Here is a 22,026-nt window from a genome sequence, read left to right as displayed (position 1 = left end):
TAAAATAACAGCGTAAAACTTTTAATGAAAAAATCTGTAAAATAGTTTTTGCACTTTATTTGAAATAGAAAATGTTACTTGACTTTTTCATTTTTCATTTGGCAGCCGTTTTGTACAATATTTGTGTTACAGTGAACAAGTATCACTCTTCTTAATCCATTTCTTCACATGTATATTTCACTAACAAAATATGTCAAGCTTAAATTTTTTATGCACATTATTTTGTAATAACATAGTATTATTTTAATGAATTGAGTACTGTGTAAATATTCTGCTGATTAATTCAGTGATAGCTTGATATATGATAATCATTCAGTAGCTCTGATCACAACCCAGTGAGCTGGTCTATTGCTTACATAGGCAGCTGTTTTCTGAAATGGAACCTCAACAGTGACCAATTTGGAACACTCTATGACAGAGATAATTGAATAATCCGCTTAATGTCGGGTGATTCTTTGCTTCCATGTTGTGCATTAAAATCATTGAATAAATCTTTTGGTAAAAATATTTGAATGAATATTAATACATTCTATCTTTATGCATGTGTGTGTCCTTCAGTGAAGACAGTGCATTAAATGTGTTTAAACTGGAACTGCCTATGCATTAAACAGTAAAGCACACTTTCCAGGCAATTAGAATCGAGTATTCAGACAGACCATGATATAAATATATCCACAAGTGTAAATAAATAGCGCCCCTCACATGAAGCATCCGGCAGAATTATTTCCTACAGAGTTTGACATTGATGTGATACAGTACTTAAATAAGCAGTCAGTTATTAATTAGATTTTTATTGATACAATACTGTACTGAATGAAATATATTTATAGTTTCCCTTTTTTCCCACTTTGTCGTCATCTTACAGCCGGTGCCATGCAATTACATTGCCATTTAGCCAAAGCAAGGTATTTTTGGAACTGCCTTTGCATTGCGAGTGCATGAGCCTGATGGAACCTCAGAGCTCAATTTATGGAACAAAGCAGCAGCATTACATCACATTGGCAGGCAGATCGAAACGGTGGGTGTCATCCGAGGTTCAGCATATTTTTATTATTTTTTCAACAATGTTTTAGAAATTGTCTATGTAGTCCATAAAAAACATCTACTCATGCAGATTCCACATGAGTAGATGAGTCATATGAGGGAGGTCTCAGATTATTCTCGAAACTCCAGCTCCCTGCAGAGGTCTATCACATTGGATGTATGGTTAAAGATGCAACAACTGAACCATTGTCCATATGGTCTATTTTCCTGAAGCCATGATGTGAAGTGTGACAGGGAGAGAGTGACAGCATAAGGGTGATATGGGGGTGGGAATTTGGAAGACAGGGAGAAAGCCAAAGGCACACATTATAAAACCTCATCTGCACCCAATTAAAGGCAAACGTGCCAACCTGCATGAGTGTCCCTGAGCAACATCTCACTCTACTGGCTCACAGCTCTGATACAATCACCCTGATGAGCCTTGCTCTGAATAATATCATGTGCAACTCTCATTTAAAATCATGTTTATGTGTAAAAAAAAGTGTATGCATACTTACAGGACTGTCTTTACATTTGACTAATGTTCACAACTCTTTTCAATTTAAAAAAAGCTTACAGGTACAGTAGCTAAGGGGGCATGTATACAACACCACTTTCAACTAAAAACGGAAAACTTTTTATGCATTTTGGCCGTTCATTTACACGACAACAGTGTTTTGGAGGACTGAAAAAAGAAACTTTGATAAGTTTCAAAGTGCACGTTTTTGAAAATTATACCGTTAACGTCTCCATGTAAACTACAAAAAAATGTATTCGTGAAAACAGTGATGTCACATGCATGTGTATTACGTGTTCAGTCTATAGGCGTGTAGCGTTTCTTCACAAAGTGATATCTCCAACTGCTGGCCTGGCATGCATAATACAGCATTTTTAGTCCTTTTCACAGATCCGTGAACAGGGATCGCTTTGACAACATTGTTGTCTGTATGCGAAAAACACAAAGGAAAAAAATTCTGTTAATAGTACATCGTCGTCGTGTAAACTTATTCTAAGACTTGATTTAAGCTGTACTCTCTTACGTCAGTAGCTGAAACCCTGGGGCTGGTGAGAGCTGCCTCCAAAAAATGTGCCTTCATCCCAATAGATCTCCAAGTGACATGGTGAATCACCAGATCCTGACAAACCACTAGTGTACCTCAGGGTACAGTGCTGGCCCCTTTCTCTTATGAAAATACACAACGAGGATGTACCCAAAGCCAAATACCATATTCAGAAAGGCATAAGACAAAACAGGTAACAAATTCAAATGAATAGTAGAAAAAGTGTTCATTAGATAGTCATTCCTTGTTCTTGCTGGATAACAGAAGAGCCCGGTGACAGCACAATATTTTGGATAAACAACTAAAACTATAATGTAATATTTTGTGTGTAAAGTGAGTGAGTGTAAACTATATGAATGAAAATGAATCATGGCAGCCACATTAAATGCAGCAAATATTTTTCGTGTTACATGTTCAATTAAATTATGAAGAATTAGGGATTGGATATGCTTTTCTATGTGCTATACATGGCTTCTGCAATAATTTTTTTAAATGGCTTTCAAAAAGCGGTGGGAACATGTCTCACCCATCCCACACAAAAATGTTCTCTACAACAAAACACTACTGAATTTTACAGTTTTAATTAAAAGATATTTATAGAAATTTTGTAATAAAAAAAGGAGTAATTGTAAAAAAAAAAAAAAAAAAAAAAAAAAACATATTTGCTATATAATAACTATGAAGGGAACTGAATGACATTTAAAATAAGCTTTACATATAGTTTTGACAAACATCCAGTGTAAGCTCCGCCCACATCAAATACAGATAAAAGTAGGCTAGACGAACGCTTCCTGCCCAGCAAATTACAGCCTCCACGTTTTGTCCCATGGTTTCAAAATATTCCACGATCATGGAGCTTAAAGGGTAACTCTCGCCAAAATTGAACCTAGGCTCTTTTTGTTAATCTACCAGAGTCAAACTTTCGTGTAAAAGCATAATTAGAATGGAAACGCCACTTTTAAGATTGACCGTATTTTCGTTTTAGGTCAAAATGCCTTTTGAATAGGAGTGCATGGGGCACTTCTATGATAGCATAAAAATAGCTATTTTTAAAACACTAAGAAGGCTCGTCACAACATAAAATTGTGCTCGAAGTATCACCAGGGGCTCTACACATGAACTCGAGCATTGAGAACATTGTTTGTGTACACAAAGTTTACTAGAAAGAAAGGTTTTGTACGACTCATTTTATTAGTTAGTGTTTCCGGTGGCTGGAATTTGGTCAGTCAAAAGTAGTCGATCACCGAATGGCAGTGAATGTAGAAGGATATTTTGAAGCCCCAAAAAAGTGCATCCATCCATGATAAAAGTAATCCACACGGCTCCGGGGGGTTAATAAAGGCCTTCTAAAGCGCAGCAATGCGTTTATGTAAGAAAAATATAAATTTTTAAAACTTTATCAACTAAAATAACTAGCTTCCGGCAGATGGCCTACGCAAGTCGACTTATGCCAAAAGAGTAACCATTGTATGAGTAAACGATGTATGACGTAGGATGTAGGAGTAGCGTAAGCTTTGACGCCTCTCGCGGTTCAAACAAACAGGGCTGGGCAACAAACTCAAGCTCCTGCGACATTTCTCTTTAAAAATTCTCGTTTTAGACTTGTTATAACACGTCATGCGTCAAGTCAAGTCAAGCCTCTTTCGCCTTAAATCGGCCGTCTGCAGAAGCTAGTTATTTTAGTTGCTAAAGTTTTAAATATGGATTTTTTTCTTTCACAAACACATCGCTTCACTTCAGAAGGCCTTTATTAACCCCCTGGAGCCATATGGATTATTTTTATCATGGATGGATGCACTTTTTTATCTTAAAAAGATAAAAGATCATTTTACTCATCTTAGACGTTGATTCCAGATGTGTTCTGAAAGTGTGCTGCAGACTGTTAACAGCAAATAATGGCAAGTATTTGGCTGATGCAACGTTAAAGACCTATCAGCCTGCACTGATAGGTGGTAAAAAAAAAGTAGGTAAAATATATATATATATAATATTTAAAAAAAAAATTTTTTACCTACTTCTGCTCATTGATAACAGATTAGTCAAAGAACACAGATCTGGGTTTGCCCATTATATATATAGTACTGTGCAAAAGTCTTAGGCATGTTAATATGCCCCCCCTGTTTAAAAAAACACAGTTACATACAACTCCAGCTTAAAGCACTGACTGGTGATGAATGCAAACTCTCATCCCTGGAGTGAAGTTAAGACCTTGAAATTTGAATCTAATTCCTTTCCATGCTGTTTCTTTTAATTATAGTGCAAATGCTGACATAATGTCAGAGGTTTCTCTCCTTAACACTGTAAATGTGATTACAACAGACAGCAATATGGCACTGCATAGCAGTACGATTGATCTATCATGATTATAAATTACAAATTACATTTCTTTTGGCTAACACATTGTGACAGGGACAGACATGTTCAGCATTGATTTACTATAACCTGGGCAGTATAATCGATTATTCTTACTTTATCTTTGCAGTCAAACACAACACACAATCTTTTTGATGTTTTGATTAAACACTTATGTAAGGGATAGGTGATTATATTGTGAGAGATTAAACATTTTAGTTTGACAGCATGGCATTTTTTTCCTACATCCATAGTAGGAAAAAAATACTATGGAATCAACTGTTTGGTTACCAACATTCTTCAAAATATCTTCTTTTGTGTTCAGCAGAGGAAAGAACACGGATTGATACAGGTTTGAAACAACTTGAGGGTGAGTAAATGATGACAGAATTTTCATTTTGAAGTGAACTAATTTTTTTAAGCCGTGTTTATTTCTCTCTCTATTTTACTCTCTATTGCATTTATTTGTGCTTTTGTGCTTTTTTACATGTATTTGTTTATTTGTTCTTATTGTATTCAAGTTTTTTTATTAAAATAAATCATTGCGTTGAAGAAAAGTAGATTTTTGTTTGTATATGCTGTCAATTATAGTTCTTAGAAAGAAAATCGGTATGGGCAGGTCAAGCTTACAAAAAATTCGGAAAAAAGGCCAAGAAAATTGCAATTGCTGTATCTCTAAATATTACGACTTATATCCGCTTGCTGTATTCCTCATTTGTAAGTCACTTTGGATAAAAGCGTCTGCATAGTGAATAAATATGTGTGTAAATGTGCCACAATGCGCTGAAACATGGGTGCACAAAGAATTCACAACATTCTTTTACAGTCGAGTCAAGTCATATTCATTTATATAGCGCTTTTAACAATGTAGATTGCTCCAAAGCAGCTTTACATTGATAATAGGAAATTAAAGTAAAGTGTTTTGGCTTTATAGCAGCTCTAGAATAAAGTTATTGTCCAGCTAAAGTTAGTTTGATTGATTCACTTCCGTCACAACGATCATTAGTCCTTTTTCGTTATCTATTAGGACTTTATCTGCAACCAGTACTAACTCTGATAGAAAGTCAGCAAATTCTTTGATAAAGTCTGTATGGTGCCCTGGTGGCCTGTATACAGTAGCCAGCACAAATCTCAAATGTGATTTATCATTTACACTATATATTGCTATATTAAGCACCAACACTTCAAAATAATTATATTTGTAATTCTTAGTAATTCTAAAAATATTACTATAAATTACAGCAACACCTTCAGAAGAGGATCATGTTTATAACAGTAATCTTGCGGGGTGGTCTCATTTAAAGTAATGTAATCGTTTGGTTTTAGCCAGGTTTCTGTCAAACAGAGAACATCTAGATTATAGTCTGTAATCATATCATTAACAATAAGTGCTTTTGAAGTAAGGGATCTAATATTCAGCAACCCAAGCTTTATCATTTGCTCATTTGTATTATATCTGTTTTTTATTTGTTGAACATCAATTAAATGTTTACCCTTAGATGGGTTTGGAAGTTTTTTGTTTGTCCTAATTCGGGGAACAGACACAATCTCTATATGATGATATCTAGGTGAAAGAGGCTCTATGTGATGGGATTTATTTTTTTCGAGTTCTCATTATAATTTTATGAAGCCTATATGACAGATTTGAGCTGCACGTTGCACTTAACTGTATCTTCCTTTTCGAAGTGATTTCAGTCATATCAAGCAATTGAAAACCATCATGGCAAACAATGTGGATCTGAAGCGTCTCAGCTGAAGGATATACATTATTTATCGGCTTTAATATACCTGCCTCATTTTCTTATCGGATTGATAACATTAAAAATGAGCATTTATCGGCCAATACTGAGATGGTTTCCTTGGTTACCAATGTTTTACCTTGTTTCTATTTTAGTTCCTTATTTTAAATGAATTAGATCCACACCTCAACAACATGTTTTCCTTGCCACTACTTGTTGCACATACAGTAATTTCTTGTAAAGACAATTTCAGACCTATATGAATTTTATTCTCCTTTACATCTCTACCACAGTTTTTCATCTGTTGAACAGTGTTTAAAGTGCTGTGTGATTTTGGTCCATTTTTCCAGACCGATTTGATTCAAGTAATTCTAGGCACATTTTCAAAATAGTTAAAAACTGGGCCATTAGTTTCTTGAACAAACGTTCATTTTGCCTTGCATTTGGGAACACTGTCCTGCAGAATGAGAAATGTTTTCTCAACAACAACAAAATTTCACCATCAATTTTTTTATCTGGATTTGTCAAGATGTGCAGTTCATTGAGAGTAGCACGGAGCGAGATGATTGCACCATTGTCTTCACTGTAGATTTGGTGTTTTATGTGGACAGAGCTAGAATTGCACCTCACATCTTGCTCTGAATTGTGATCCGATCACATAATTTCTTCCCACATCACAAATGGGTAATTATTAGGCGTTTGGCAAACTCCAGACATGCTTTCATATGGCTCTTTTTGAGAGATGGCATCTTTTGAGTCATCCTTCTATTCAAGTCAGTAACACACAGCATTCTTCATTTAGTTGACCAGGGCAGCTTTAATCTGTTTTATATTAGGGAAATGAAACACAAAACGATGTTCATTAAGCTCTTGTCTAGTGACCCCAATGCTCCAAATAGCAATTAAACATCTAAAAGTATCTTTATTTGTATGATTTCTGAGAGAAGTAGCTTTCCTTGGTCCATGTAAATGCAGTTCCCTGCGTCGTAAAAACGACTCTTTAGGGGGCGCTCCCTGAGTGCGCGCCTCTGAAGTATGAATGAAACTATTCCAATCCTGATTGGTGTTGCGTCATGTGACGACATACCCGGAAGTATAAAATGACGCCGGCACACACACGCGTTAGCTTTCGTTCTTCAGCAAGCACTCTCTGTTCTGTCTGTTATATTTTGTGTTGTTTGTCACGTATCAAAGCAAAAGTATGGCGAGTAAAATAACTAGCTCTCGAGGGGGCTGCTTGTGGTCATTGCGAGGCATTTCCCATCAGAATGCTGCGCTCCCGCCTGGCTGTCTTTGACGAGAATGGCCAGGCTCGCGTTCCCCGCGGTTCGGGTCCCGCGTCCGTTGAGGTGGCACGGCGACTCAGATCATGGGGTTCGCAAAGGGACCTTGCAGACGAGAATGAGACTGCTGCGGCACCTTCTCATTCTTCGTCTGAAGGTTCAGAGGCTCTCGTTCATGGTGCAGAAGCCCTAACTTTCGGCTTCTTCTGCCCGTGACGAGGGTCCGATGCTTGAGTTGTCTGCTTCTGAGGAAGTGGATGTACTCAGCATCAAGGCGGATGAACGTGAACTAGACTCGCCGGTTCACGTTCCCGCTTATGAGGAGCTCGTAGAGGTTGTGACGCATGCAGTGGCCAGACTCAACATCAACTGGCCACTTGATAAGCAGGAAGCGCAAAGTAAAAGCACTTTACTTTGTCTGGTAGCCACGGAGAGGCATCTGTGGCTGAATTTATCAGGAATTAAAGAGAAAAAAAAAGAAAAAAAACGCTCTCGCCTTCTGGCCTATTCGGTGACGCAGTTACAACTGTCGTCGACAGGTTTCAGGAGGCGAGGAAACAATCTGCAGCGTTTCAGCAATATCTCCCTCGCCGCTCAAGATCCAAATCTAGGAAGGCTGGTCAGAGCGGCCAGCCTCAGCCGTCAACAAGCTCCTCTTATCGGTAAGAACAGAAGGAGAGCGTTGCCTCTAGAGCCCCTTCCTCGGGAGCTTGGCAACAGAGGAAATGTTCTCATTCGAAGTCCTCTAACCAGAAGGGCGACCTGAGGGACATCCTTCAGGCAAAGAGGGCTTTGGGAAAGAGGTCCTAATTGGAGTGGTAGGATCTCGGAGGGATGTCCCCCCTGCTCCAGAGCAACTGAGGTTGTTCTCGCAGCGGAGCCCTCAGGAAAACGATGTCGCTTTGGGCCACATCAATTTCCAGCGAACGCACATGGTGTCGTTCGTTCCAAAAGCTTGCAAACAGGCATTGATTATGGTCACAAAATCAGTCTCAACTAATTCCTGCCGGTCCTCCGCTTCAGTGCTCGAAGAACACCCGAGGCCAGCCTCGAGAGGCTGGTTCCCTTAGTAGATTTTGCAGAAGCGTGGCAACGTCTTCCCAATGTATCTGCATGGGTCCTGCGTATAATAAAATTAGGATACAGACTGCAGTTCCGTCACTCTCTGGATACAGCTCTGGCTCCTCTGAGGCTGCAGGGCATCCGTATACTGAATTACATCGACGACTGGCTCATCTTGGCCCAGTCTCGAGAAATGGCAGTTCGGCATCGAGATGTCGTCCTTGGTCATATTCAGAGCTTGGGGTTGAGACTCAACACGAAGAAAAGCGTGTTGGTGCCCGCCCAGAGAACTACGTTTCTGGGCGTGGTATGGGTCTCGACTACGATGTGGGCACAAATGTCTCCCGCGCGTATCGAGTCTATCCTGGCTATGGTGTCCAGGATTAAGCTAGGCCACGCCATTACTGTGAAGCAGTTTCAAAGACTGCTGGGCCTCATGGCAGCTGCGTCCAACATAATACCTTTGGGCCTTCTGCACATGAGACCCCTTCAGTGGTGGCTGAAAGCCAAGGGGTTTTCCCAGAGGGGATCAGGGTTACGCACAGATGCCTTTGTTCTCTATCAAAATGGACGAAACCTTGGTTTCTGTCCCAAGGTCCAGTGTTGGGAGCATAATGTTGCCAGAAAACCATTTCGACAGATGCCTCCCTCACGGGCTGGGGCGCGGTCATGGAAGGCCACTTTGCCAGGGGTCTGTGGCAGGACCATCATCGCTCTTGGCATATAAATTGCCTAGAGATGTTGGCTGTGTTCAGAGATCTGAGGAGCATCCTCCCAGACATCAAATGCTACCATGTCTTGATACGGTCAGACAATATGTTGGTGGTCGCTTATCTGAATCGACAGGGGGGTCTCAGATCACGCCCTCAATCCAAACTGGCACATCAGATTCTCCTCTGGTCCCAGGGGAAACTGTTGTCCATCAGAGCAATGTATGTCCCCGGGGATCAGAATCAGGGAGCAGACATCCTGTCGAGACAGGGGCTGAGGCCCGGGGAATAGAGACTTCACCCAGAGGTGGTGAGTTTGATATGGGAGAGGTTTGGACCGATGGAAGTGGACCTGTTTGCATCTCGAGAGACGTCCCACTGTCCACTGTGGTTTTCCCTATCACATCTGAGGCTGCGCTTGTACGCTTTTCCCCCAATCGCTCTGCTCCCAGGAGTTCTGGAGAGGGTCCGTCGAGAGGGAGTCAGTCTACTTCTAGTAGCCCCGTTTTGGCCGGCGCGAGTATGGTTCTCAGACATAATAGCACTCCTGATAGGTCCGCCATGGCACATTCCTCTGAGGAGGGATCTGTTGTCTCAGGCGGAAGGCACGATAGGAAGTTGTGGGTCTGGCCCCTGAGGGGGTACAGTACCTAGATGCTGGCCTATCAGCTGGAGTGGTCAAGAACATATTCAAGCTCCAGAGCTCCTTCCACGAGGAGATTGTATGGCCTAAAGTGGAATGTGTTTTCCACTTGGTGTAGAGAACATGCGTTAGACCCACTTAACTGCCCAGTGGCTTCAGTTCTGGAATTCCTTCAAGATCGTTTCTCTGCTGGTCTCTCGCCTTCCACACTTAAGGTGTACATGGCTGCCATCTCGGCTTCCATGCACCACTAAGTGATGGGCCGCTGAGGAGGCACCAGCTGGTCATACGTCTTCTCCGCTGTACATGGAGGATGAGACCGACGACCAGGACCAGAGTTCCTACCTGGGACCTGGCGGTGGTTCTTGAAGGGTTATCCCTGGGCCCCTTTGAACCACTTCAGTCGGCATCACATAAGGACCTGACGCTTAAGATGGCCTTTCTCTTAGCCATTACCTCGCTTAAGAGGGTGGGAGATCTCCAAACCCTGGCAGTATCGCCAGCTTGCTTGGAGTTTGCCCCAGGAGGAGTTAAGGCCATCCTGCAACCGAGACCTGGCTATGTGCCCAAGGTGCCTTCCAGTATGGCACGGTCTACGGTAGATCTATGGTCCTGAAGGCATTTCATCCTCCACCACAAGTGTCGGCAGAAGAAGAGAGACTCCACGTGCTCTGTCCTGTCAGAGCACTGAGTATTTACCTTGAGAGGTCCTCTTCTTGGAGGAGGTCGGGCCAACTGTGTTTTGGGTCACCTAAAAAGGGGCTCCCTGCATCCAAGCAAACAATGTTTCATTAACTGTTAGAGAAAAACATTTGATGTGTTGTGTAACATATATATTATATCCGTGCGGTACAGTAGGTCATAATATATAGTCTATATCATTAATGTTAATCAAACAATTGTGGTATCATGGGGAAAAAAGTATTTCCTATAGATATTTGGATTTGGGTTTGACTTGGTGTGTGCCAAATTTGATGTTATTGCCATGTATTGTTTGCTAGGTGATATACACATATACACACACACAGGGTTGGGAGGATTACTTTTAAAATGTATTCCATTACAGTTACAAATTACTTCATAAAAAAAGTATTCAGTAACATAATCCAAGCACCACATTAGAATGATTAGTAATGTAATCTGATTACTTTTGGGTGCCTTTAAGGTCACACATGTAAATAAAGTCAGGTACAAAGCAATCATCAAAGTACTTTTATTTAACTATGAATTTAAATTCAATACTAATAAAAACTATTTAAACTAAGCAATCGTGTCTTTTTTTACCAACTGGACTGCACAGCCCCATTTACTGTATACACTCACCTAAAGGATTATTAGGAACACCTGTTCAATTTCTCCACCTGTTCAGAATGGGCAGACTGATTCAAGCTGATAGAAGAGCAACTTTGACTGAAATAACCACTCGTTACAACCGAGGTATGCAGCAAAGCATTTGTGAAGCCACAACATGCACAACCTTGAGGCGGATGGGCTACAACAGCAGAAGACCCCACCGGGTACCACTCATCTCCACTACTAAATAGGAAAAAGAGGCTACAATTTGCACGAGCTCACCAAAATTGGACAGTTGAAGACTGGAAAAATGTTGTCTGGTCTGATGAGTCTCGATTTCTGTTGAGACATTCAGATGGTAGAGTCAGAATTTGGCGTAAACAGAATGAGAACATGGATCCATCATGCCTTGTTACCACTGTGCAGGCTGGTGGTGGTGGTGGTGTAATGGTGTGGGGGATGTTTTCTTGGCACACTTTAGGCCCCTTAGTGCCAATTGGGCATCGTTTAAATGCCACGGCCTACCTGAGCATTGTTTCTGACCATGTCCATCCCTTTATGACCACCATGTACCCATCCTCTGATGGCTACTTCCAGCAGGATAATGCACCATGTCACAAAGCTCGAATCATTTCAAATTGGTTTCTTGAACATGACAATGAGTTCACTGTACTAAAATGCCCCCCACAGTCACCAGATCTCAACCCAATAGAGCATCTTTGGGATGTGGTGGAACGGGAGCTTCGTGCCCTGGATGTGCATCCCACAAATCTCCATCAACTGCAAGATGCTATCCTATCAATATGGGCCAACATTTCTAAAGAATGCTTTCAGCACCTTGTTGAATCAATGCCACATAGAATTAAGGCAGTTCTGAAGGTGAAAGGGGGTCAAACACAGTATTAGTATGGTGTTCCTAATAATCCTTTAGGTGAGTGTATGTTCTATATATATAGAACAGTTAGTTCTGTTTCCTGAATCTGATTGGCTGAGAGCATTTTCTAGCCATGCAATATTCTACTAATATCACACTGAAACCATTTCACAATTTGTATCACTCCACTTGTTTCTGACAGCATTTCTCACAGCGAGTGTCAATGGTGGAGGGGGAAACCCAATATAAATTTACAAATACTGCTGTTAATGTGTAGTTTTAAGACTTTTTAGACGAGAGTGTAGATATTTTCAGAGATTTCAGATATGTAAGCTCCAGGACATCAGCAGCCGTTCATGTACCCGCCAAGGCAATCTTTGGTCTTATTAATCTATTACTTGTTCCACAGCAAATCAATTTGGCTAAGGGCAAAGTTAGGTTTCATAACGTCCTGGTTGCGTATGCAACCCACCGTTTCCTGAAGGAGGGAACGGAGGACGTAGTCGACGTCAACTGAATGGGGATCACGCTTAGGGAGCCTGTCTTCTTCGTACTACTGTTTAATCAAGCCAATTCAACATTGGCGTGCATGATTACATGCTCTGCCCCGCAGCATGGGTATAAACACGGAAGTGGACGCACGCACCAGTTGCTTTTTCGCTGAGGAGCCGAGCGGCCCCCAGAGCCAGCAGTAGTGACGAGGGGACTACGTCCTACGTTCCCTCCTTCAGGGAACGGTGGGTTGCATACGCAACCAGGACATTCCCTTTCAGTCGAGAACGTCAGACCTAGTCGAACGCCACTAGTGCTGCCACCTTCCAGTGCCTAGACAGAAGCCTCCTGATACCCCCACGATTTAACGCGGAGGTAACACTTTATAATAATGTTCAGTTGTAAGTAATTTATAAGTGGTTAGTTAATGATGAACTAATCATTTACAAAACATTCATAAATGATTAGCAAGTGATATACTAACATTTTATGTATGTTTTGTAAATTCCGTTACAAGTCATTTACAATTGATTAATTAATGATTAACCAATCATTTACAAAACATGAATATGCGGTTCATAAATGTTTAATAAATTATGTTATTTTTTTGTATGTATGTAGCAATTAGACGGTGCAGAAAGTGTTGTAAATGCCTTGTATACACATACAGATAATTTGTAACAGGTAAGTAACAGTGTTCAACAGAATGATGTGTAAACGCATGAATAAATCTTGTGAGATGAATAAATCCCGTGGGCGAGAATACTCTCTCCTAGTTGACCTGAAGACCCAACTGGCTATGGAGCACTCGAAGGGTAAGACTCTGTACTGATACTTCGAACCCTCAATCGCAACATGCAGGCCTGTGGTGCGGAAGGTTCGAGGTCTGAAGTACATGTCGTTCAGGTCAAACGCTGCAGACCAAGCTTGGGGACGGGGCATTCTGAAAAATGCTTCTCTGTGTTACTTTGATGGAGGCTTTAGAAAAAGAGCCCGTTTCAGGTGACACAAGTGATTGGCATTGACTTACCACATACTAGGTACAATGAAGAACGGGTTTATATAAACTGGCCTTCATTTCGGCTGGAGGAGCAGCTATATCGCATCCTTCGCCAGTAGGACAGCGACATGTGTGCACAAGACAGGAGCACTGCTAAAAACTAGGTGTGAAGAATATCACTGAGCATCAGGAGCATATCTGCTCAACACCTAAGTGTGATGACTATCACTGGACTTGAGTGGGCGCACAGCGATAATGAATCACATAGCCGAGTCTGATGGTCACGGTCTGGTCCGGATCGGTTTGGAAGCCTTTTCCGCTTCTACGAACCAGGCCCAGACCCAGAAGACCACAGACGTAGGTGGGGCAGTGAGGTGGAGGACCGGGACCTGACTCAGAAGGCCCGGTGGCGGCCCGAAGAGGAATCTGAGTGTGCAGCGCAACACTTACCTGTCTCCACAGGGCAACAGGGGATGCGTGAGAAGGCGGATGACCAGGTCCTCGAACGGGGGCTGGGGGTGCAAGGCTGTTCTACAGGGTCGCACACCGCCAGCCTTGCCCTCTTGGGACCCAGGGACGGAGGAATTTGCTCTCGCGACAATTCGGGTGCCAGTGGCGGAACAGTAACCATCAGAAGTGCTCGTTCCCCCATCCCTGGGTGGCTGGTCCCAGGAACGCTTCATCTGACACTTGCCCACTGGCTTGGCAGTGCCTGAGACAGACCGGGCGACCTGACTGCTGCTGGCTCTATGCTGGGGCCTGGGTGAAAGCTGCTGCGGGGGCCCTGCGGAACCGGAGGCAACAGCAGGCCGCCGGGGCAGGATGTGTCGGGTGGCCTGTTGGGCGCAGCTCTCCACCACGTCGCCGAACAACCCAACCTGGGAAATTGGGGAGTGCAGGAACCGAACCTTGTCCGCATCCATCATCTCAACCAGGCTGAGCCAACGATGGTGCTCCTGGACAACTAGGGTGGACATCGCTAGACCGACCGCGCACGCTGCGATGCTCGTGCCCGTGAGGGTGAGGTTAGTAGCAATGCGGAGCTCACTCATGAGCGCACGGTCTAGACTACCCTCGTGCATGTCCATGAGTGTCTTGGCCTGATAGACCTGCAACAACGCCAAGGCATGCAACGAGGAGGCAGCTTTCTCACAAGCTTTGTAAGCTCTGACCGTCAAACCTGACGCGAGCTCACAGGCCTGCGAGGGGAGACAAGGATCCCCCAGATGCAGCAGCCGTTGGACACAGGTGTGTCACAACAGACCGCTCCACTGGAGGGATGTGTCGGGTGGCCGCCGGGGCAGGATGTGTCGGGTGACCTGTTGGGCGCAGCTCTCCACCACGTCGCCGAACAACCCAACCTGGGAAATTGGGGAGTCCAGGAACAGGAGACAAGGATCCCCCAGATGCAGCAGCCGTTGGACACAGGTGTGTCGCAACAGACCGCTCCACTGGACGGATAGCCTCATACCCCTTCACCGCTCCTCCCTCAAGGGTAGCGAGGGGGGAAGAACCACTCAGGCAGTTTTCGGCAGTAAACTAGGTCCACGACCTAGTAAGCTCTCCATGCACTTCGGGAAAGAAGGGCACTGGGGCGGCGGGCTCAGAAGGAGATAACGCAGTCGAGTCATCATCTCCAGAGGCCAGCTCACACTCCGATGCTGTAATCGGTGTTCTGTACTCTGGGGGAGTCCCGGGTGAAACGGCCGGCCCACCCATTACAAATGGACCAGCATGCTTCATGGGGAACTCCACTGGCTGCGGTGGAAGGGAGGAGTGAGGAGCCCACAGGGAATGGTTACCGGGCGAGACATCCATCACTATCCTCCTCTCACCCATCCCACGCGGCACCCAAGGGCGGGGCATGGTAATGGGGACTCGTGCTTCGCGGACGAAGGCGAGTCTTGACCTCAACACCGCGGCAGTCATATTCCCGAAATGGGAACATGAACTGTCCTCAAAAGCTGCTTCAGTGTACTGTAAGCCCAAACACGTGATGCAAAAATTGTGACCGTTTCAGAGAGAGACAGGGAACGAACGCATCCAGAAACGCACGGGCTGAATGACATCTTGAAAAAGAGGCAAATGCACCCGTGTTGCTCTTTCAGGAAATGGCACCGTAACTAGTGACGGAGCACACAGGGAATGACCGCGGCAACACTGAATCAGCGAACTGAAACAGTGAAGCACTCACTTCTCGCCCTCTAACCAACCGTCAAACACCCACACAAATAGAAATCTGATGCTGTTAAAACAACAGTTGAAAGCTTGAGAAGCTTGTGATCACCGCTGCACTCGCGCTGTAGAAACACCAACACTGGGAGGTCTTCCCGCAAGAACACCGACACACTTGCTTGTTGTGTAAACAACACTACTCTTCAGAGACATCCGATCAGCTCCGAAGCGAAAGGCAACAGGTGCGTGCGTCCACTTCCGTGCTTATACCCGCGCTGCTGGGCAGAGCATGTAATCACGCACGCCAATGTTGAATTGGCTTGATTAAATAGTAGTACGAAGAAGACTGTCTAGTAGTACGAAGAAGACTAAGCGTAACTTTATGTTTTTATTTAACTTAAATCCTGCACTAACTAGTAAGCTGATTTTGTACTTTTGTTGCTTGTGTTAATTTCCTATTACACAAACTTCTTATACTTTTATAATGGCTGTTATTGTTAATTTAAGTTATTGTTCAATAAATAATATTTTATTTTATATACATTATATGCTGTATTTGGTATTGAAAAAGGGTCTCAGTGATTGTGATTTCGACTTCAATGAAAGTTACATTACTGTGCCGTTAGATGGCAAATCTGTTTCAGGAAAGGAAGAACAACCGAAAACTCTTCTGAAAAAATGACGCTATGGATATATTCTAAATAGGATTTTGTAGCAAGTCTCTTTAACCTTTGTGGCAACAGGGTATGTCAGAAAGAATTTTAAAGAAACATCAACATCGCAACAGGCTACAGTATGAGAGCACTGTAAAACAACAATACTATGCTTAAAAATATTGTAAATCAGTTTTTTACAATTGTTGTCAAATCAATTTATTGAATCCTTGCTGAATGAAAGTATCAGTTTCTTTAAATAATAATAATAATAATTACTGACCCCAAACATTTGAATGGTAGTGTAGTGTAAATATATAATAATAGGCCTAATTATAATAAACACAAAATAATAATCAACAATGTTTAGGGAAGACATTTACATTTTATTTGGAGAACCACTGTTCTAAAGTGACATTTAAGAATTAGAAATGGTAACAGACGGAGGATTGTGTGTGGCAGGGGTCGTGGAGGAATGAAGTAGTTCCACAGACAAGAGGGATTTACACTCCGTTGTTGTTTTTTTATTTTTTATTTACACCGCTGTGCCATCAAACTGTTGGAATAAAAGCAATATCACTCTCGTATCGTGCGATATGACTATATATATATATATATATATATATATATATATATATATATATATATTAGTGGTGGGCCGTTATCGGCGTTAACGTGCTGCGTTAACGCGAGACTCTTATCGCGCGATAAAAAAAATATCGCCGTTAATCTATTCTCCAAGTTGGGTTGGGAGATGGCTCTATACTACACAAGCTATGATGACGCAATCTACCCGCGGCCGCGAGGTAAACCCGGCTGCAACGCATATTCGTCGTCATCTTAAGTAAACACGGCTGAAAGTGAAAGCTGGTGAAAAAGATTGGTGCAACATCCATTATTTGGACTTGGTTCGGGTTTAAGCCGTCAGACGAGCAGCAGCAAACTATATACAGAGTGTGTGGGGTAACAGTTCGGTAAGTTAACACACGACTAATCCGTTCGACCACCTCAAATTCAAAACGAAACATGATATCACTGAATACCAGCGCGCGCGTATTATTCCCATTCCAATATATCTTAGTGGTGTAGCACATAATCTCGATTTTAAGAATCGTTGTTGTGTTTCTTTTTAACTGAAAAGACATCAGTTAGACAATATTCTAATTTTAAATTTGGGGTTTCATAAGCTCCAAGCCATAATAAACATTAGACCTACTTAAGTCTCTGCAGCTAGTGTACTTAAATTTTATTTATCTGCAAAATTATGTTGTATACTTACAGTTTTGCACAATATATGTTCTCAAAACTACATACACCCTTTAAAAAAAAATACATTTAGCAGTTGTTTAGCATGGGTCTGTGTAATCTGTTCTGAAATGGTTTTATTATAATATACTGTATATCGTTTTCGCAAGAGGCTGCAATGTATATCACAATATAGATTTTAGGCCATATCGCCCATCCCTAATTGATAGCCTATAGTAGTTGATAATAACATAGGCCTACCTAATGTTGCCTATACGGACGGTAACAGTACAGTAGTAACCTTTTACAGTCTATGAGTAGAACAGCTTTCTCAAGCAGTTTGTGATGCATTTTGGAAACAGGAGATGAGCCCCTGGTCTAATGCGCCACCTGGCTTGAGAAACCCGTTCTCAAAGACTTACTTTTATAGTCATTATTTGGGTAGCACACATATTCTGAATGCCTTCGGCAGAATTCAAATGAGCCATTTTAATCTAGATTAATCTAGATTAATTTCAAAATTAATCTAGATTAATCTAGATTAAAAAAATTAATCTATGCCCACCTCTAATATATATATATATATATATATATATATATATATAAATTACAGAAACGTCTGTCTGTCTGTCTGTGTGTGTGTCTGTCCAGCCCGATCTCATCCCAAGGCGTCATATACTGACGCTTTTGACATTTCGTCTACATCGAACGCACATGGCACCCTTTAGCGTCAATATGAGATGCAGATAGATATGGGCCAGAAGGCGCCTCCTAGCGGTCTAACCCTAACCCTACCCCAGACCTAAACCTACCCATAACCGAACAAAGCTCTGTGCGTCTCATATTGACGCTAAAGGGTGCCATGTGCGTTCGATGTAGACGAAATGTCAAAAGCGTCAGTATATGACGCCCTAGGATGAGAATGCGTTGGTCTGTCTGTCTGTGTGTGTGTCTGTTAACCACATATCTCTCGAACCGTTAGTCCGATGGATTTCAAACTTGACGGGTGTCTCGCTACGGTCACGAGTAAGTGCAGTGCCAAGTTTGACGTTGTTTGGATGAGAAATGCTAAAGATATCGTTAAATATATCATTTTTAAAAGGTTGTGGTTTAAAAATAAACATTATGACATTAGAGGGTTGTATCGGTCAAAGAAGCCCCAAGAAGGTTGTGGTTTAAAAATAAACATTCTGATATAAACACTCTGTCAGCTACACTGTTTACTTCTGAATATTATAGTTTGGTTCCAGAACGTGATAAATCCATTTGGATTAATTTGAGTAAAAATGTGTTTTCTTTACCAAGAAAGTGGCAAGATGAAAACCACTATTTTCTGTTTCAAACTTTCACAAAGCATCTTTAGGTAATAATATCATAAAAAATTCAAATCCAGATTTGGATTTTCAAAGATCTATTATAAAAACGGATTATTTTCCCCCAAAAATGCAAAAAATTCATGACACTTTTTTTTCAAAATGCAACCATATTGAAACTGTTGAAATCAGCCATCACTAAGAAATATCTCCTGAACTTTTTGGACGGCGATCAGCTCACAAAAACTGATTTTGCACGGGCACTTTGCACTGCTCCCTGAATCAACGCGCTTATTCATTTGTGGATGTTAACTGAATCTGTAAGTCAGCTATGCTGTTTACTTCTGAATATTTTATTTCATTCTGGTGCGCTTAAAGTTATCGATACTGTGTAATAGTAGCCTATGCTATTCACCAACTAAACATATCCTATTCAATGTGTTCACAGTCTCTTTCACGGGCATCATTTGTAGTAGCCTATTCACAAACTGTTTCCTCAAGCATAGCGTTTTCTCAGAGTTCACTGTGTGCTTTCTACCATGCACAAATAAAAATGTCACTGAACTTTTGCTGTGTAATTGTAACAATGAGCACTCAAACACACCAAACCAACAATTACTAAAAACACACTCAAAAACTGATTTTGCACGGGCATTTTGCACTAGCACTTAGAAGGATGTGGTATACATAAACACTCAGTCAGCTACACTGTTTACTTCTGAATATTATAGTTTATTCACAGCCATCATTTGTAGTAACCTAGCCTGCTCCCTGAATTCAAGGCCCTTGAATTCTCTTTCACGGGCACCAAACCAACAATTACTAAAAACACACACAAAAACTGATTTTGCACGGGCATTTTGCACTAGTATATTTTAATTATGCAGAGTACTAATGCAAATGGCTGTGCATTTAATTAGTGCAGTAAATCATAGCTATCAAAGGATGTATGAATATTCATGCAGGTTTTGTAAGCTCGCAGTGCATTCAATAATATGTTTATTTTGTTGTGTTCAGTGATAAATTGCAGTGTTAGCCCAATTTGATCATATTTTTATTAGCATATACAGCCTTTGCCAGCAATGGTCTCTACGATCAACTTAGCTCACAATGCGAAATGCAGGCCTGGGCAGTAAAAAAGTAGTTCCCAGCATGCTTTGCAAGGGACTGCATTAGGAGAGTAAATTTAGGGATTAAAGGGTTAGTTCACCCAAAAATGAAAATTCTGTCAGTAATTACTCACCCTCATGTTGTTCCAACCGCGTAAGACCTTCGTTCATCTTCGGAACACAAATTAAGATATTTTTGATGAAATCTGAGAGCTGATCACTTCTCCGTAGGCTGCTAGGTGGCCCAAACTTGCTGGCCCAGAAAAGTTATTAAAGAGATCGTTAATATAGTCCAAGTGACTACAGTGGCTCAATCTTAAGTATATCAAGCGACGAGAATACTTTTTGTGCGCAAAAACAAACAAAAATAACGACTTTATTCCACTATTCATTTCCTTCTCTCTGGGCCTCTAGTTGGTTCACGTAGTGTTTTTGCGCTGCGCGTCACACACATGACCAGCGTCGGCCAATAGTGAGCCTACGTGGTGACGTGTAACACAGACGCGCTGCGCAAAAACACTACGAGGTATTGTTTCTTAATTTGTGTTCCGAAGATCAACGAAGGTCTTACGCGGTTGGAACAACATGAGGGTGAGTAATTACTGACAGAATTTAAATTTTTGGGTGAACTAACCCTTTAAGTGTTATTTTATGCGTTTACAGTAAAGGGGAAGAAGTTGGTAGCTGATATTAATGTCTAATGTTCAGCTGGACATTCAGACTTCTGTCTGTCTGTCTGTCTGTCTGCCTGTGTGTCTGTTATTCACATATCTCTCGAACCGTTTGTCCGATGGATTTCAAACTTGACAGGTTCCTTGCTAATAGCACGAGTAAGTACAGTGCAGAGTTTGACATTGTTTGGATTAGAAATGCAAAAGATATCGGTAAATATATCGGTAAAAGAAGCACTTAGAAGGTTGTGGTTTAAAAATAAACATTCTGACATAAACACTCTGCCAGCTAAACATTAAAGGGCACCTATTATGCAAAATTCACTTTTACATGGTGTTTGAACATAAATGTGTGTTGGCAGTGTGTGAGCAAAACCACCCTAGAATGATAAAAATCCACCCAGTGGTTTTTTTACGATCTCAATAAATCATAAGCACTGTCCCAGAATGAGCTGTTCTCAGATTCAGCGCAATGTGACGTAGAATTGAGCAGGCCCCTCCCACGACTGTTGAGTGACACTTCAGTTTGAGCATAGACCCGCCCTGAGGGAGTGGGACACAGTCCGCCATTGTTCGACGCTTGAGCAGCTGTAGACAAGAATGTCTCCTAAGCGATTGAGGTGTTTTGTTGTTGGATGTCAGAATGAACATATCAGTCTTCATTTACTCTCGTTCTTACTCGAGGATGGATCTGTACCAACTGTTCGTGGTCCAGATTACACTATCCGGAGCGACAAGACTAGCGTTACTGACCACGGCAGAAATGAAAGTGAGAGCGCGCACTTTATGACAGCTCATTGAATAGTTTTATGGATTTACAGTGTACCAGTTTATTAAGCACAGACTGAAAAGGTGTGTATATATTTGTTTGCTGTTAGTTGTAACGAGTGTTTTGTGTACTTCGCTGTGTATGTTCCATGATAATGAAAGGGAGAGAGAGAGAGTTTATGGATAAGACTTTAATGCTCACATCTTATACTGTGTTTATTTAGCTGTTCTTACAGTGATTCTCTGGAGTAAAACTAACGCTTCATCTTTTGTGTGATGTACAATAAACTTCATTGAACTCATCATTCGGACGAGGTCTGCTACAGCAGGCTTGAATAGTGGATAAAAGCAGATGACAAATAAGTTATAACCATAATTAAGCTAAACTAAACATGTTTAATCTCCATACAGTATATATTCTCTGGCGCTGTGGGCATTATTGTCCGACTCCGAGTCAAAATGAACACGCTACTGAGAGTTTCTGTTTTGATATTATCAGATGAGATTGTCTCCGCCCCCTGGGCCGGCAGCAGCAGTTAATTTGCATTTAAAGGGATACA

General features: G+C 41.8%; 1 protein-coding gene and 1 long non-coding RNA gene across 2 annotated transcripts in view; both read right to left on the bottom strand.

The window, feature by feature from the left end:
• Positions 1–22,026, bottom strand: part of il1rapl2 (interleukin 1 receptor accessory protein-like 2) — a 554,898-nt gene that overhangs the window by 299,290 nt on the left and 233,582 nt on the right. The gene's annotated exons all lie outside the window — the stretch shown is intronic.
• Positions 16,970–22,026, bottom strand: part of LOC309505178 — a 130,972-nt gene continuing 125,915 nt past the window's right edge. Inside the window, exon 2 of the long non-coding RNA XR_014208356.1 lies at positions 16,970–18,170. This is a non-coding gene — a long non-coding RNA (uncharacterized lncRNA). The remainder of the gene's footprint in view (positions 18,171–22,026) is intronic.

Source organism: Leuciscus leuciscus (genome assembly GCF_965113295.1).
Source record: "Leuciscus leuciscus genome assembly, chromosome: 8".
NCBI lineage: Eukaryota > Metazoa > Chordata > Actinopteri > Cypriniformes > Leuciscidae > Leuciscus > Leuciscus leuciscus.
The sequence above is the reverse complement of the archived record's forward strand: the minus strand, read 5'-3'. Positions and strand labels throughout refer to the sequence as shown.